Raw genomic sequence first — 16201 nt, forward strand, 5'->3', positions numbered from 1 at the left:
CCAGTTGGCTGGGAAATGAACATCGATATTTCCCATATAATTAACAGCCATCGCTGACGCGGTTTTTTTTTCGATCATGTTGTATTTTAAAAAAAATTAAAAATACAAGGCTTGAAATAGAAACAATGCTTGGTATTTACTACAGGTGGTCTGTCGTAACGATTATAAATGTTATAACTATACAGGGTGCTCAACGTTTAATATGAAGGTGGTTAAATATACAGTAATTTTTCTTGGGTTTTTTAACAGTAAAATACAGGGCAAAAAACTATTAGGTGAAAAAGTCGTGTCAATATTTCAGTGCGTTCCTTTTAAAAAATAAGAAATTTTAGCAAATTCGGCATCGAATTTTGAACCCCCTGTACAATGTACGATTACGATATTCATGATAAAGTTAGTGTGAACCAACTGTAAACACTGAGTATAGTTTTAACTTCAAGGCGTCAATTTGTAGGTTTTTAGTTATTTTTTAAAATATATTGTAAATGTATATATTTTTTTGGTTAGTTTATTTCTCTGGAACTATCAAAACTTCTACAGTGATAAGAATGGAATACTTTACACTCGCACTTTTTTTAGATATCCTGTATACAAGTGAATATATTTTCGTGAAATATGTTCCAGCAAGAGCGTAGCTAAGGGTGGGCAGAGCGTAAGCTAGAGATTAAAAAATTGCCTTAAGGGTAAAGTTTTCGAGAAATTTGCAAAAAAAACGAGGATTTTGTTTTACTGCGCCTTCTAGGCCATCGACTGGCGATGCTCTTCTCTTGTATTCAGTAAGATCTCTTCAACGTGTTAGTGAAAATTTGGACAGACGATATCCAAAACATGACAGAAAGTACAATTTACTTGTGGATTAAAATGACTCACATAACTGTCACTGCCATGTACCCTCTAGTTGGACAAACTATACAGAGTTTAGGTCTGCACTTAATGCGTCTGTGCAATAAAATCCTTAAGTTCTTGAATAAACGACCTCTATCGATGCTCGGCGTACTGTTTGTTGCTGGACCCTGTATAGTATTCCATTTAGTTAGTGGGTTTTTTGGCTTATTTGAGTTACATTTACTAGCCCATTTAGTATTCTTGATACGGGGCGAATTTGAAAATGTGGCAATGTCAGACCCCCTCGTATCACAGTTATTTATAATTTTATGATTTTTTCGAAGAATCCAGTGGTCTTATTATTTTCTATTTTTGAAATTTTGACCAATGTTTATTTTTAATTGGGACAACTTGTATATTACGAAATTAATTCGTCCTTTTAAAAGCTTATTAAAAATAGATGACACTGTGTCATTAAAAAATACTTTGAGAAGCTTGTAAAAAGATTCCCTTGCAAATATACAGGGTGTCCCATTGTGTCAAAAACAAAGTAAACATTGGTCAATACTTTGTCTATAAAATTCTTAAAAGAAAAACTAAATAAGCCTCTGGGTTCTACGTAAATAGTTTTATAAAAATGCGTTTTTATCTTTTTGACATATTAGGCTAGTGAGATACGAGGGGTGTCTGAAATGCAACATTTTTATTATCATCTTTAGCATGGAAACTGCGAAGGCTATGTTGGTTTCACTTAAATGTAACTCAAGTTTGTAGAAACTGTTAGGTTCTATTAATAAGTCAAAAAACACTCAATTACAACTAAAATGGATACTCCTGAGGCATGTACAGAGTGTCCCATTTTGGTTGCAATTGAGGATATCTCGTTCATAAGCAACCTTGAGCTAAATAGTCATGGCCTCCTTAGACCTTAGGAGTTTAGGAGACTATGACTAAAGGCTTGTTGACACGGTCCAAGTGTAATTGGACCAAGTACACTTGGAGGCCATATAAGTATACTTATATGTATTCTACGCGCGTGGCTTGTTTGTACGCTGCTTGTATCTTATTAACTGTTTTATCCAAGTCGAGTTGCAAGGCTTTGTAACATCCAAGTAAGTCGGTAGCAAGCTTACTTACTGGGATGTTATGAAGTTCTCCAACTCGACTTTGAGAATATAACAGTTGATATGAACCATACAAACGCGTACGTAAGAAGCGCGCAACATCCTTAAGTATATTTATATGGCAATTATGGCAGCATCCAAGTGTATTTTGATCGAAGTACATCTGTACCGTGTCAGCCGGGCTTAATGGAGAGATAACCCTCTTTTGCAACCACAGTGCGATGTATACTCTTGTACATAGTAGGCACTTTTCATCATTCAGTATAAAATAAATAATCATTGTTTAAATCCATCCTTCTTGAATCTGTGTATGTTGTAATTTATTATAAAAAAATAAATAAACCTATTGAAATGAAAATAATTGTTTTATTTTAAACTTGTGCATGTGGCACCCTCTCGTGTTAATGCCCGGAACTAAAAAAATGCTCGCAGCGCCCTCCGGTGTTAATGCCCGGAACTAAAAAAAAATGCTGGCAGCGCCCTCTGGCGGTAATGCCCGGAACTAAAAGGTTAGTAGCGCCCTCTGGTGTTAATGCCCGGAACTAACAAAAATGCTGGCAGCGCCCTCTGGCGTTAATGCCCGGAACTAAAAGGTAGTAGCGCCATCTGGTGTTAATGCCCGGAACTAAAAAATGGTGGTGGCGCCCTCTGGTGTTAATGCCCGGAACTAAAAACGATAGTAGCGCCCTCTGGTGTTAATGTCCGGAACTTAAGTGCATATGTACTTTAGTTCGGTACATTGACACTAGGGGGCGCCACATAGACTAGTGAGCTTAATAAGTTGTTTACTATTAAAAAAACAAATATTAATTCATTACTTTCCGTATATTTGGAACATAAAATTTACATTAAAGAGAGAGAATAAGGTATTAAAATTTACATTAAAGAAACAGGTATTTTTGACATGTTCTAAGAACTCGTTGTAAGTTTTGCAAGTTCTAAAGCCTAGTTGACTTGGACTAAGTTACACTTGGATGCTGCCATAAAAGTATACTTATATGGATGCTGTGCCCACCTCACTTGTAAGCTGATTCTATTTTATCAAAGTCGAATTGGAAAGCTTTGTAGGATGATATGAAGCTTTCCAACTCAACTTGGATAAAACAGTTGATACGATACAAACAGCGTACAAGTGAGATGCGCGCAGCATCCATAAACTACACTTATATGGCAGCACTTGGTCCAAGTACACTTGGACGGCGTCAACCCGCCTTAGTGCGGTGTTACACTATGCCTTTCAGCAGCACCGTGTAAACCGGCCTTTAGAACGCGCTGCCCCTTACAGCAAGTTCTAAGAAGCAAGAACTTGCTGTAAGTTTCTTACAGCGAGTTCGTAAAACGTGCTGCTACAGGAAAATAAACAACAAATAAAATTTATCGCAAAAATAAGGCGTCAGCGTTGGCTTGAAAATGGCAATCGATGATGTTTAATATAAAAATCAAATAATGTCATCAACCCAAAAATCAAATGCCATCATTATAACTCTAACGCCGTTAACTCTAAACGCTGCGCTCTAAACTACATATTTTGATTAATAAAGATAGAGTCTTGCGGTTTGTGTAAATTTGAGTTACTTTTAAGCGAAATCAACATAGCCTTCTTAATTTCCATGCTACAGGACGATAAGAAGAAGACCCCCCCCCTCGTATATCGTTAGCATAACATGTATACGAATCGTTCATTATCTAATACCATCTAATTTTATCTATCAAGACCATGTTTAGTTAATTTTTAAATAAGACACCCTGTATATTTGATAAGAACTAAATAGATCATTTGAATGGATTAATCAACACCGTTCAAAAATATACAGTAAAGAAAACAAAGAAAAAACATATAATCATATTATCACAGCCAAGGGGCAGCATTGTGTGCATGGCCTTTTGCAAATATTTAGGAGGCTAATATAAAATGAATTTTTGGAAGCTTCTAAAAAGACAAATTAATTTCTAGATAAATACACATGAAGCGTCCTATTTAAAAAAAAAAAATAAACAATGGTCGATATTTCACAAATAGAAATATTAAGAACTGTTCACATAAAGTATAAATACACATAAGTATAAAGTACACATAAGTATAAAGCACACATAAGTATAAAGCTAAGAATATACAGGAGCGGAGAGCAGAACAGCGAAAACAGACACACAAGCTCTTTACTACAGCTCATACCTCATACCAATTAATCTCGTGTGTTTCTTCTGTCCGCTTTGATTTCCGCTAGAGTATGTGCTTACCAGAAGAAATAATTCAACTTCTTCAACTATTCAACTTCAATTCAACTTCAGAAAACTGAGATATAAAGGGTAGAAAAAAGTGCATTTTTACTAACATCCTGTAGCAAGAAAACAATGTAGGCCGCGAGAATTTTGTTTGGCACATTAAATTTTACAAAGAAGTATAAAGGATCGGTGAAAACTGCAAGGTTCTCCATCTTTATTAATAAAGCGAAAAATTCCACATTTGCTACCAAAATGAGACACTCTGTATAGTTTTAGCTTTTATTTCATTTAGCTTTTAAAAAAGTTTAATTTTATTTTTTGGCCTAAAAAAAGTAAATAGTTTTTTAGTCCTGTGTTTATACCACTGCTATTATAAAGTCTATTAAATATGACAAAGAATTGCTAACCTGTACAGGGTGTGTCATTTTCATTCGTTCGTGCTTTAGGGAGTTTCTGGCTTATGAACGCAGATAGAGAAAAAAATGAGATTTTCGCAATAGATGGCTTCTTATTGATGACATTACAGATATGAGGAAGAGGACTGGGATAAATGTATTATCCCAGCCATATCCCAGCCCTCTTAGTTTCTAAGCTACAGAATCATTTTTATAAATTAAATTATTAATTATTTAAAAAGTTATAAGCAAAAGCGAATTTTTATAAAAAAATTCTTTCAGATGAAATTATGTTCTTCAGTTATCAACGGAAGGTGTATTTTATATATTTTATGTACAGGTTGTCAATCAAAATAAGATAATTGCACACAATTTACCTCTATAAAAAAGTGCTTCGTTTGTCCATTAATTTACATCGAATCGAATACTCGTCAGCGAGTAATGGCAGTATGTTTATCAGAATTTAAGAATATGATAACAGGTTTTTTTAAGATAAAAATATTTGCTTTGAAAAGAACGTTAAACTGAATTATGTTTTTACATTTACAATAAGTTTTTATATCTGAATACAAGGGACGGTTAAAAGCATTTATCAAAATCACCCTGTAGCTCAAAAACTAAGAAGGTTATAACATGTGATTTAAAAAAAAGTAAAAAAACTACGTAAAAGGCGTCTGGGGAATGACAATCGATGATAATTTTCGCGAGGTCAATCTCTAGACGTCACTGAGTAAAATTTTACATAAAACTTCAATATTAACACTAATTATAGAAAGAATAAAAAAGGATAGAACGGTTCTAGACACACAAATCTATTTCCAAAAAATATTTTTTTCCTGTAATTTTAAACTACGCCATTTGAAAATCGTTTTTACTCAATGGGCAACTGGCAGTAAGCGCCATTAAACAATAAAAAAGAGGACGGGCCAAGAAAATGAAGTCTAGGGCTTGAGTTCGCAAAAATTGTCATCGTCATTCCCCAGCTGTTCATGACGCTGTTTTTTTTTCGACCGTAGGGTATTTTATAAAAAAATTAGTAGCCACTGCGAAAACCGCTTCTTCCTATCTCCGTTCATAAGGGAGAAATACTATAAAACATGAGATACCCATGTTAAACGGTTTCGTCATTTCCACATTTAGTTGCAATTAAGGGCTTTCTCGCTTATTAGTAAAGAACACTAAATGTCGAACTCGTTACTTAAATGAACCCATTATTTTTTTCTTGAAAGCAGAGATACAGTACACAAAATTGTCATGGCCCTCTTAGTTTCCATGATACAATGTGTTGCAGTTTTACACACACCTCATATTATATCAGTAGTCTGAAAAAAAATAAAAACAGATTTATATACTTAGAACATATTAGGTGGAACCAGAGGCATACGAATAAGTTTTTTCTTAATATTTTCATCACACACCCTGTATAGTTGTCAAAAAAATAATCTTCCTCCTTCACAAGCTTTTAAAATACATGTAACAGTATATTTTAGTTAAAAGCTGCAGAATTAATAATTTTAAAATAATACAAATAAAAAGTTACATAGGACCATACCAAAACAATGCTGCTATTATCTTTTAATTGGCGAAACCAATTTTGATCTATTTAATTTTTAAATGAAAAGTTTAAACAATAAAGAACTAAAAATACAAATACTAAGAACAATGAGATAGGATATAACAAAATTTGTATTAAACTGTTTTACCTCTAATTAAAAACTGTGACTTATGGTGGCTTGTGAGAAGATACACTAATTTCCTGACAAATATACGGGCTGTCCCATTAATAGAAACTAAACATTGGTCGATATTTAAAAAAAAACTATTTAAATTATTTAAAGAAATTAAAAAAGAAATTCCATAGCAATATGTTTTGAAATGTATTGATATGTTGTCAGACTACTGAAATAGGAGATATATCTGAAACTGTAACATTTTCAAAATCACCCTGTATCATAGAAACTAAAAGGGGACCGTGGCAATTTTATTTTTCATAAAAATCAAGTTTATAAAAATCGCAATGTCCTATCCTTACTAATGAGCGAGAAAACTCAATTGGAGAGTCATTACAACATTATTGATTTATAAACTTTTCCTAGAAAGCGCCAATACTTTCAATAAAGCACACAAAGTGGAAGTGATAAAATGACGGAAAATACCACTCATGAGGAAGTAACAAATACCATTCACATGAGTATACCAAGCATTGCGTTATAATTTAGAGCATAGCCGTTAGTTTTTCCTTGATTACAATTTAAATAAACATTTTAACAATGGAAGTTTTTACAAGGTCTGTTGTTTATTTTCCATTTAAACTAATATAAAATTAAAAATTGCATAAATTAATTAATCGCTCATCGCATGAATTAAAATTAAACAAAAAAAATGAACTGAATAGTTGATAAATAAATAAAAAACATATTAAATAACAAGGTAAACTTCTAGTTAACTGAAATTTTAAATGGCTTTAATATGTGCTCTAATATTATCGGCATATTTTGTAATAAAAAGATTGAAGTGAAAATATCAAATAGAACACCTAGTTTATTTAACACTGAGCCACCCTGTAGTAATTTAAACGATTTTTTTATAATTGAAATTTGAAAGTAATACTTACTTAGAAAGCAATAAACAAATATATTAATTATTGTACAAATTTTAACTTTTAAGGTGATTGAATGAGCAAGAATCGATTAGGCAACCAGTTATACTAAAATTTAAAGAAATTGAGATAAATATTTTCAGATGATTTTTCTATGTAAAATGAGCTTTATATAATTAATTTACGCAATTTTCTATTGGACTACAGTGATGGATTAATCATTACAAATTACAAATCTTAATCCCATCACTGACTAAATATTTAAAGATTCCAAAACTACAGTTTACAGCCTTAAAATTCGTTCAGATAATTGATAAGTGCTAATTAAATAAATTATTCCAGAAAAAGCTTGTCAGATGCATACAAAACAACAGTATCAGCTCATAAGAATGATATTTAATGAAATTTATTTGTGTCGAGTAATTTAAAGTAGTAATTACTTAAGCATAATTTTTTTATTATATACTACTTTCAAATATATCTGGATATATTTAATTTCTAAATATTCACAAAATGCCACAATTTTGTTATTTATAAAGGATATTATTATAAAATTAAGGGTGTTTTATTTAAATAGCAGAGAAAGGTATTATATTATATTTAGTTACCAACATATAAAGTATTTTAGTATAATTTGTTTTGATCTTCTGTTATACCGGGTGTGTCACAAAAGTGGCTCACCCCCTATAACTTTTTTATTTTTTCAGATAAAACAACGATATTTGGTATGTTAGTATATGACATAAACTGGGATTGATTGACGTATGCAATTGTTATCGGTCACTTCCGGTTTCACCGGAAATGACTACAACTTTTGATTCTTAAATGGCACTCTCGGTATTTTTTACTTTATTCGATAGAAAATGGCACTCTGAATCGAATGACATATCATATGTCAACTTTTGACATTTTGACATATGGTTTATTTGAAATTGTAACATGCGGTTCATGACTACAATTTGACTCAAAATACCGTATGATCGAAAAAAAACGGCGTCCAGTAGGCTGGGAAATGACGATCGATGACATTTCCCATATAAATTTACATATAAAATGACAGCAATCTTCATTTCATAGCCATCGCTGACGCCGTTTTTTCTCGATCATACGGTACTATGTGTGGTATCAAATTATTCGTAAAAAAATGCTTTTCCAAAATATGCTAATGAGCCACCCTCGTTCCATTTGAAAAAATTGAGATATGATTAAAAATAGGATTTGGGCATCTTTTAACCGGCCAGGACAAGACACTAAAACATTAGACGATCAAATCTATTTTTCCAAGGCTCCTTGATTAAAAATTAGTGTTTTTAACACAGCCATAGCACTCTAGATTGAAATTTAAAATAGAATTTGTTTTTGAGTCACTATGTCAAAAATTGACATATGATATGTCATTCGATTCAGAGCGTCATTTTCTATCAAATAAAGTAAAAAAATACCGAGGGTGCAATTTAAAAATGAAAAGTTGTAGTCATTTCCGGTGAAACCGGAAGTGACCGATAACAATTGAATACGTCAATCAATCCCAATTTATGTCATATACTAACATACCAAATCTCGTTGTTTTATCTGAAAAAATAACAAAGTTATAGGGGTGAGCCATCACTTTTGAGACGCACCCGGTATAATATATTTTCAATTAAAAAAAATACGACTTTATAAATTTGTGAAAGCTTTAAAAATGTACAAGAAAAATCTAAAATAACAATAGAATTAAAATTTGAATAACATTTTATTTACATACTACCATTTACATACTAAAGCAAAAATATAATAAAAACACCCTGTGTATATCATATCTACGAACTGGCTTTAAAATATGGTCTACTGTAACCCGTATGTTTTATAAAAAAAATTCAGTAAAAATCTCAAACTGAAGACCTAACATGATTATTTTTGGAACTCAAGAGTGGCCCAATACTCTGGTAATATAAATTATTCTTTTTTACCTACTAAAAAAAAGATTTGTAATTAGCTGATTAATTATTAGACACGACAAAAAAATATTTAAAATGAAAAAAGAAATCACCGTAAACGTAGTGCTCGGAATCTCTAAAACGCCTACTAAATATAGATGTATACAAAACATTTTTATAACAAAAATACAGCAATAGATCACAATAATATATAGAAAACAGATAATAACATTTGTACAGAAATAGTACAATATTATCGAATAAAAATGGCGTCGACGATGGCTATGAAATGAAGATCGCAGTCATTTTATATATAAAATTATATGGGAAATGTAATTAATGTTCATTTCCAAGCCAACTAGACGCCGTTTTTTTCGATCATACGGTATATTGTTTTATTAGGAGTAAATATGATACTTTTTGCAGCGAGACACTAAAAGTAATTTTTACTCCAAATAGAACATGTTCTTTTTTCAAACGTCACAAATAATGTTTTAAACAATTTCAAACGTTGCAAAAAATATAAAAATATTTAAAAGTAATATGTTGTAAGTAATTATATGTATATCGAGAAACTATGGTTACGCTTGTTAAATTTGACACTTAATGTCAGTTTAATAATAATTTTTGCACTTTTGTGTTTAAGCGTAAAAATTACTTTTTTATATGTCAATCTTTGTTGTCATCACGTCGCAAAAATTAGTATAAAATAATAGTTTTGTGACGTTTGAAAAAAAAAAGATATTGTTTTGAAATACTTTAATGATATCTCTTTGATAATAATAGGGATCTTCAAATTTATTTTGCTTAATAAACGTTATAAAGTAATACTTATTTTCAACAAAAAATATTTAGAAATATTTCCTATTATACAGATAGCAAAGGTAAGCTATAGATCACTATTATCAGAGAAAACTATTATTAACAAAATATTAAAAACAATATTTATAACATTCTAATACACCAAACAACATACAAAATTGGTATTAAAATAAATCTTTTTGTGACATTAAAGTGGAATGAAATCTATGTGAAAAGATTTTAAATGTTGAAGGACCAACTGAAAAAAAATATGCCACATATAAAACTAGAATTATTATTTTTGTGTAAAAATGTGTTTTATCTTAAAATTACATATTTAACAAATATGGATATACAAATGTTAATTTTTATATTATGACTTATGATATTTCAATTGATCCTAAAATAAATATATTATATACCCTAGCAGACCATTTTCATATGTAAAATTCATAAATTTTAGGAGATAAAGTTTGAGTAGAGGTCTAATAGATATGTTAAATAAATATGACAAGATAGAGACATTTTAAATACTAAAATTGAGAGAAAAAATTACCACTGGAAATAAGATTTTTTTTAAATAATAAGAACATTACCACATACATAAGATTACATAAGATTCGATTAGACAACCAGTAATACTAAAGGTTAAAATTCATTAAAAAAACAAATTTAGTATAAATATACTTGAATCGCACAGTATATATATATATGAAAAATAATTTTAAAATGTGTGCTCACAATATATTTGTTAAAAAAATTGAAATGAAAATATTAAAAAGAAAAATATTTTTATAAGGAATGTATTTTTTATGAAAATGTTAATAAAAAAAGCTTTTGCTCTTGTAAAGACGTTCTGAGGACATACTGTATATAAAGAAAATTCTGCACATAAAAAAGAAAACAATGCATGAAGTGCATTATTCTCCGTGTTACAAAAACAAACTTTATCACTAAAATTTAAGTACAAAATAGATATAAACATAAATGTTTTAAAATCATATAAATTGATTAAAAACATCTGTGTTAGGGTACCAAAAATAATTCTCAAAAGCAAAAAAAAACTATATGAACACAAGTATCCAAAATAGATTTAGAAAAAAAATTATTTCAAAAAAATAAACACTAATAAATCATTTCTACTGGCTTGACATTGGTATTCAATAATCACATTTAATTTTTATGAAAAAATATTAAATTGACCATTAACTACTAAATTATCATTCGGTTGAAGATATAGTTAGTTAAATTCTATAAAATTTAGTTTTGCGTTAATACAATAAATGAAATATTAAAAAACATAAACTTTAAAACCAAAATAATACTTGTGTTCATAGGGCTATAGTGACGCAGCTGCGCAAGTATAAAAATTATAATTTTGATAATCTGGAATAAACTTAGAGTAAGATATATATATATATATATATATATATATATATATATATAATGACAGACGTTGACAGAAGCTTAGGAAAATATAAATAATACAAGATAAAAATAAATTGAAAATAATACAACCCTATAAAGATTGTTTTTTAATTCTTTTAAAAAATACCTTCGAAATCCAGAATACAATATAGTTTTATTTAATAACAATTTAATGAATGAACTAATGGAAGTAAATATAAGATAGGTGAGATTGAAAAAAAGCTTGAGATGAAAAATTATAACAGATTAGTAATCCTTCATATACAAGGGTATTATGTTGCTCAACATATCCTCCATAAAGATTATTGCATTGATTTGAATGATTTAAAAATGAAATAATGGTCCGATTCATAAAATAAAGTGTATTGTTCTTAACTAGTGTTTTCTATTGCAAAAGCTTAAGAAAAAAAAGGTTTCTATCCAGATTATCAAAATTTTACAAAAAATTAACATTAAAATGACGCCAGATATAATTATATAGTAAGAAGATAAAAACCAATAAACAAATTTATTGAAACAATAACACTATTAATGAAGCTAACGAACCTTGGTGAGGCATTGAGGAGTATTGAGTCTGCTTTATGTTGAGTGAAAGAGGAAAGTGAGAAGTAGGAGCAACTGATGATATCCATTGTTAAAAAAATGCGGAGATATCTAAAAAATAAAATAAAAATAATATTAAAAAAATGAATAAAACGATCTATGTAAAAATTAAAATAAATACGTTTTTATTAATGCAATAACTATGTTTTTTAAATTAATAATTTGTATATACCCTATGAGAAAAAAAAACAGCATTATAGTGGCTTTTGAAATAACAATTGATGACAATTTTTTCTGCCAGGTAGACCACAACATATCATTTATAAAAATTGGTATAAAAATTTCTAAAAATTAAAGAATGAAATGTTAAAAAAATTCAAAGCTCATATTTTTTTAAATTAAGGTTTTCACCTTTGGATAATAATTGGTATGTTTGAAACCTTATTCCTTTTTTTCATTTAAATATTATTTTTGACAAATTTTTATATCAATTTTTAATCTATATAAATATATAAAATCCTTAAGTGACTGACATACTGATTAATCACGATCCTGCTCAAACCACTCAACGTAAGAAGCTCAATTTTGGCATACAGGTTGATTCTAGGGTGTAGAGGTTCGATAAGAAGGGATTTTTCGAAATTCCAGTTCCAAGAGGGTGAAACCACCCCTCAAATATTACAATATTTTTTATATAAAAAACGGCCAAGTTTCCGAAAAAACGCTTAAACGCGTATATTTTATTTTGTTTTTTTACATATTTGAATGTATACAGGGTGTTTCGAAAAATCTGGTCATTGATTAATCACTATCCTGCGTAAAGCGCTTGACGTAAAAAAGCTGATTTTTGGAAAACAGATTGACTTTAGGGTGTAGAGGTTCGATAAGAAGAGATTTTTCGAAACTCGAATTCTAAGGGGGTGAAACTATCCCTCAAATATTGAAATATTTTTTATTTAAAAACCGGTGAGTTTTTCGGAACAACTCTTAAACATGTATATTTTATTTTGTTGTTTTACATATTTTAATATTTTTTATAAATTTATACAGGGTGTTTCATAAAATATGACCATTGAGTAATCACGATTCTGCTTAAACTGCTTGACGTTTAAAGCTGATTTTTGGCAAACGGATCGACTGTGGGGTGTAGAGGTTCGTTAAGGAGGGGTTTCTCGAATCTCAAATTCTAAGAGGGTGAAAACGCCCCTCAAATATTACAATATTTGTTATTTAAAAAACGGTTAGTCTTTCGGGAAAACGCTTGGACAAGCATAATTTATTTGGTTTTTTTACATATTTTGAAATTTTTTAAAAAATCATACGGGGTATTCCAAAAAGTTGGGTAATTTCTTAACCACGATTCTGCTTAAACTGCTTGACGTAAAAAGCTTATTTTTGGCAAACGCATTTTTCGAAAGTCAAATTCCAACGAGATGATCCCCTGATCCCCTCAAATATTACCAAGTTATATAATAATATCGCCATATTGTTTTTTCTCATGCTGACATAAATGTGAGAAAATTTTATCCAGTTTGTATGTTAATAGAAATTCTTGCTTTGCTTTATCATCACCATTACAAATGATTAATTCGACGCGAACGAAGTCGCTGGTACACGTTAGTAAATGACATATGACAGACGTTGACCTCAGAGACCTGTGCAGCTTGAATATTATAAAAACTTATCATAATTTTCAAGCTTGTCAATGAAATTTAGTAAGAAAAAAGAGATAAATAACTTACCATTGATAAAGGACTGCGACCACTTTTCCTGCAAGTTTCATTCCAATTAAAGCTTTTTGATGTCCACCATAATATTTGCAGATAATACGGCTTGTGGATTTTTAACAGCAATTGTCCCAGGGTATACCTAAAATTCCAAAAAAATATTAAATAAATTTTTACTATACTAATTTTTGAAGATTTCTGAAAACAAGATTAATAAAAACAAAACTAAAAAAATTCATTAAAATTATATTTATTAAAATATGTATATATTTATTGCGTTTATTCTAGTGGGAACATTAATATATCGTCAAGGCGTGTGTGACGAGTTCTGTAATTCAAAACCAAACAGTTTTGAATAGTGAATGTTGACAACTTGGCGAAGGATTTTTTTAAATAGTTAATTGTGTGTTGTAATCAGTATAAATTGTGTGTATATATTGATATAGTTCGAAAATAAATCCGTTAAGTATTTTATCCTTAAATTAGTGGACCCACAGAATCCGTAACAATATGCAACCAGTAATACAGTATCAGCATTTTATTTTGTCCTGCCTTCTTTTAATAGTTGTTGGCTTTTCTAATATTGGAACAAAAGCGCTTGTATATATATTTGAAAAAATTTCAAGCGGTCCAATGAAATTTTATAAGATAGATAAATAACTTACCATTGATGAAGAACTGGATCCCCTCTAACAGCTATATTAAGTAACAGCAGTTCAAAATAGTTTTTCTTGATTTCTTCTGCAAAAGTTTCTCTCCTCTCATTCCATTTAAATCTCTTTAATGACCACCATACATATTATTTGCAGCTAGTATGTCTTATTGATTTCTAATAGCAATATCCTATGTAAAATAGCAATATCCTATGTAAAAAATTATATTAATTATTATAATAACAATTATTATAATTAATAAAAATCATTATAATTAATAATAATAATTATAATTAATAATTTTATTATAATTAATAATATTTTTTATTATAATTAATAATAATAATTAATTTTAATTAGGTAATTTTTTATTATAGCAATTTTTGAAGCTATCAGAAAACAGACAATAACATAAATTATGTTAATATTTAGAACTATGTAACATAACAAACAAATAACAGACATTTTTTATATTAATTTGAATAAGTTATAGTTATATAAAATTAAGAAAAAAATTATTGTGTGATACAAATTTGTAAATAACTACAGAGATTGAAAAAAATATATTAATATATTTTCAATCTCAAACTTATTTTATTTTGAATTTAAAGCCTACAATTTTGTAGTTAGACACATAAATTGTAGCGTTAAAAATAATAAAAAAATAAAAATAACTTACCATTTTCATAGCGCAACGGTAATGAAGGCCAATCAATCCAAATACTATTGATTGTATCTTAAAATTGTCATTTGTGGGTAAGATTTTCAGTATCATTTTATTCAAAAAAATCCTTGGCATTCCTCCAACTTATGTACAGTAGTAACTCATTTGCAGATTTGTAACAGCAACTATTAAAAAAAATAAATAAAAAGATAAGCAAATATTAATAATAATTATATTAATTTGTATCAATGTATAAAATTAAAGTAAATAAAAAAACATTGTAATATCAATATAGATAGGCAAGCATATAAAATTAGGTTGTTTTGAATAAAAAATACTCTTAATAAATTTAAAAATAAATATTGCCACCTAAAGTTATTGAATATACATATTATGTGTAAAATATGTCATAACTTCCAAGCATGCCAAAAAACTTTAATAAGAAAGAAAATAATATAATAAACCTTACCATTTTTGAAAGACATCTGCGTTGTTGAAGTCAATTTAATGTCCTGTATCAACTGTAGAATAAATTGGTCAGTTGTGAGCCTTTTCCCAGTTTAAATTATGTCAAAACTTCTTTGGTGTTTCTAATAATTCATCCAAGTTGTTATAACAGCTGCCATTCTACATTTTCACCAATAGATATTCTTGTATAATACATAAATAAAAGAAACTTGATGTCCAAGATACCAATATCATCTATAAAAAAATAAAAGTTGTGATAAGTATTTACTTTTTGTAACTAGATGAAAAAAATTACCTTAATACAGTTGCTCCAAATTTCATTTAAAAAACTTCCGTTACAGCGAACAAAGTCCTCCTCCTTTCCTCAAACATCTTCTATCTCCTTTCCTTCTATTTCAAAGCAATCCTCTTCCATCTTCTCTGTCCTCTTCTATTTTCCAAGTCTCACCAATTCTTATTCAACTACTTATATAACTAAGTTATACAAATTTCAGGCGTCTTACAAACATTTTTAAAAGGGGGGAATAGGATAATAATGCTACAACAAACACCTACGCCAGCGCACCTACCTAAAACAAAGCAAAACACTTTTTTTAGCCAAAGAAAGTGATAAATATAAAGTTATATAAATTTACCTGATGGCATCTAGAAGATGGCGCTAATCCTGCTGTTGTCCCCCAAAAAAATTCATTCCAAAGCAGTATAGTACTAAAAAGATTTATGCAGGAACAAACAGAATTTAATTTTAGTAACAAAAATAAATTACTAATACTTTAATTCTCATTATAATGTAAAATTACATTATTTACTAATTTACGTTTAATTAAAAATC

General features: G+C 29.1%; 1 long non-coding RNA gene across 1 annotated transcript; it reads right to left on the reverse strand.

Annotated features, from left to right (window-relative positions):
• Positions 1 to 11821: 11821 nt before the first annotated feature.
• On the reverse strand, positions 11822 to 16200 carry LOC115890128. The gene is made up of 7 exons (XR_004051569.1): positions 16005 to 16200; positions 15665 to 15938; positions 15371 to 15603; positions 14917 to 15086; positions 14250 to 14447; positions 13600 to 13726; positions 11822 to 11968 (listed from the first exon to the last, which is right to left on the reverse strand). It is a non-coding gene; the product is annotated as an uncharacterized LOC115890128 (long non-coding RNA).
• Position 16201: the final 1 nt, after the last annotated feature.

This window comes from Sitophilus oryzae, unplaced genomic scaffold (assembly GCF_002938485.1).
Source record: "Sitophilus oryzae breed Bouriz unplaced genomic scaffold, Soryzae_2.0 scaffold_85_pilon_pilon, whole genome shotgun sequence".
NCBI lineage: Eukaryota > Metazoa > Arthropoda > Insecta > Coleoptera > Curculionidae > Sitophilus > Sitophilus oryzae.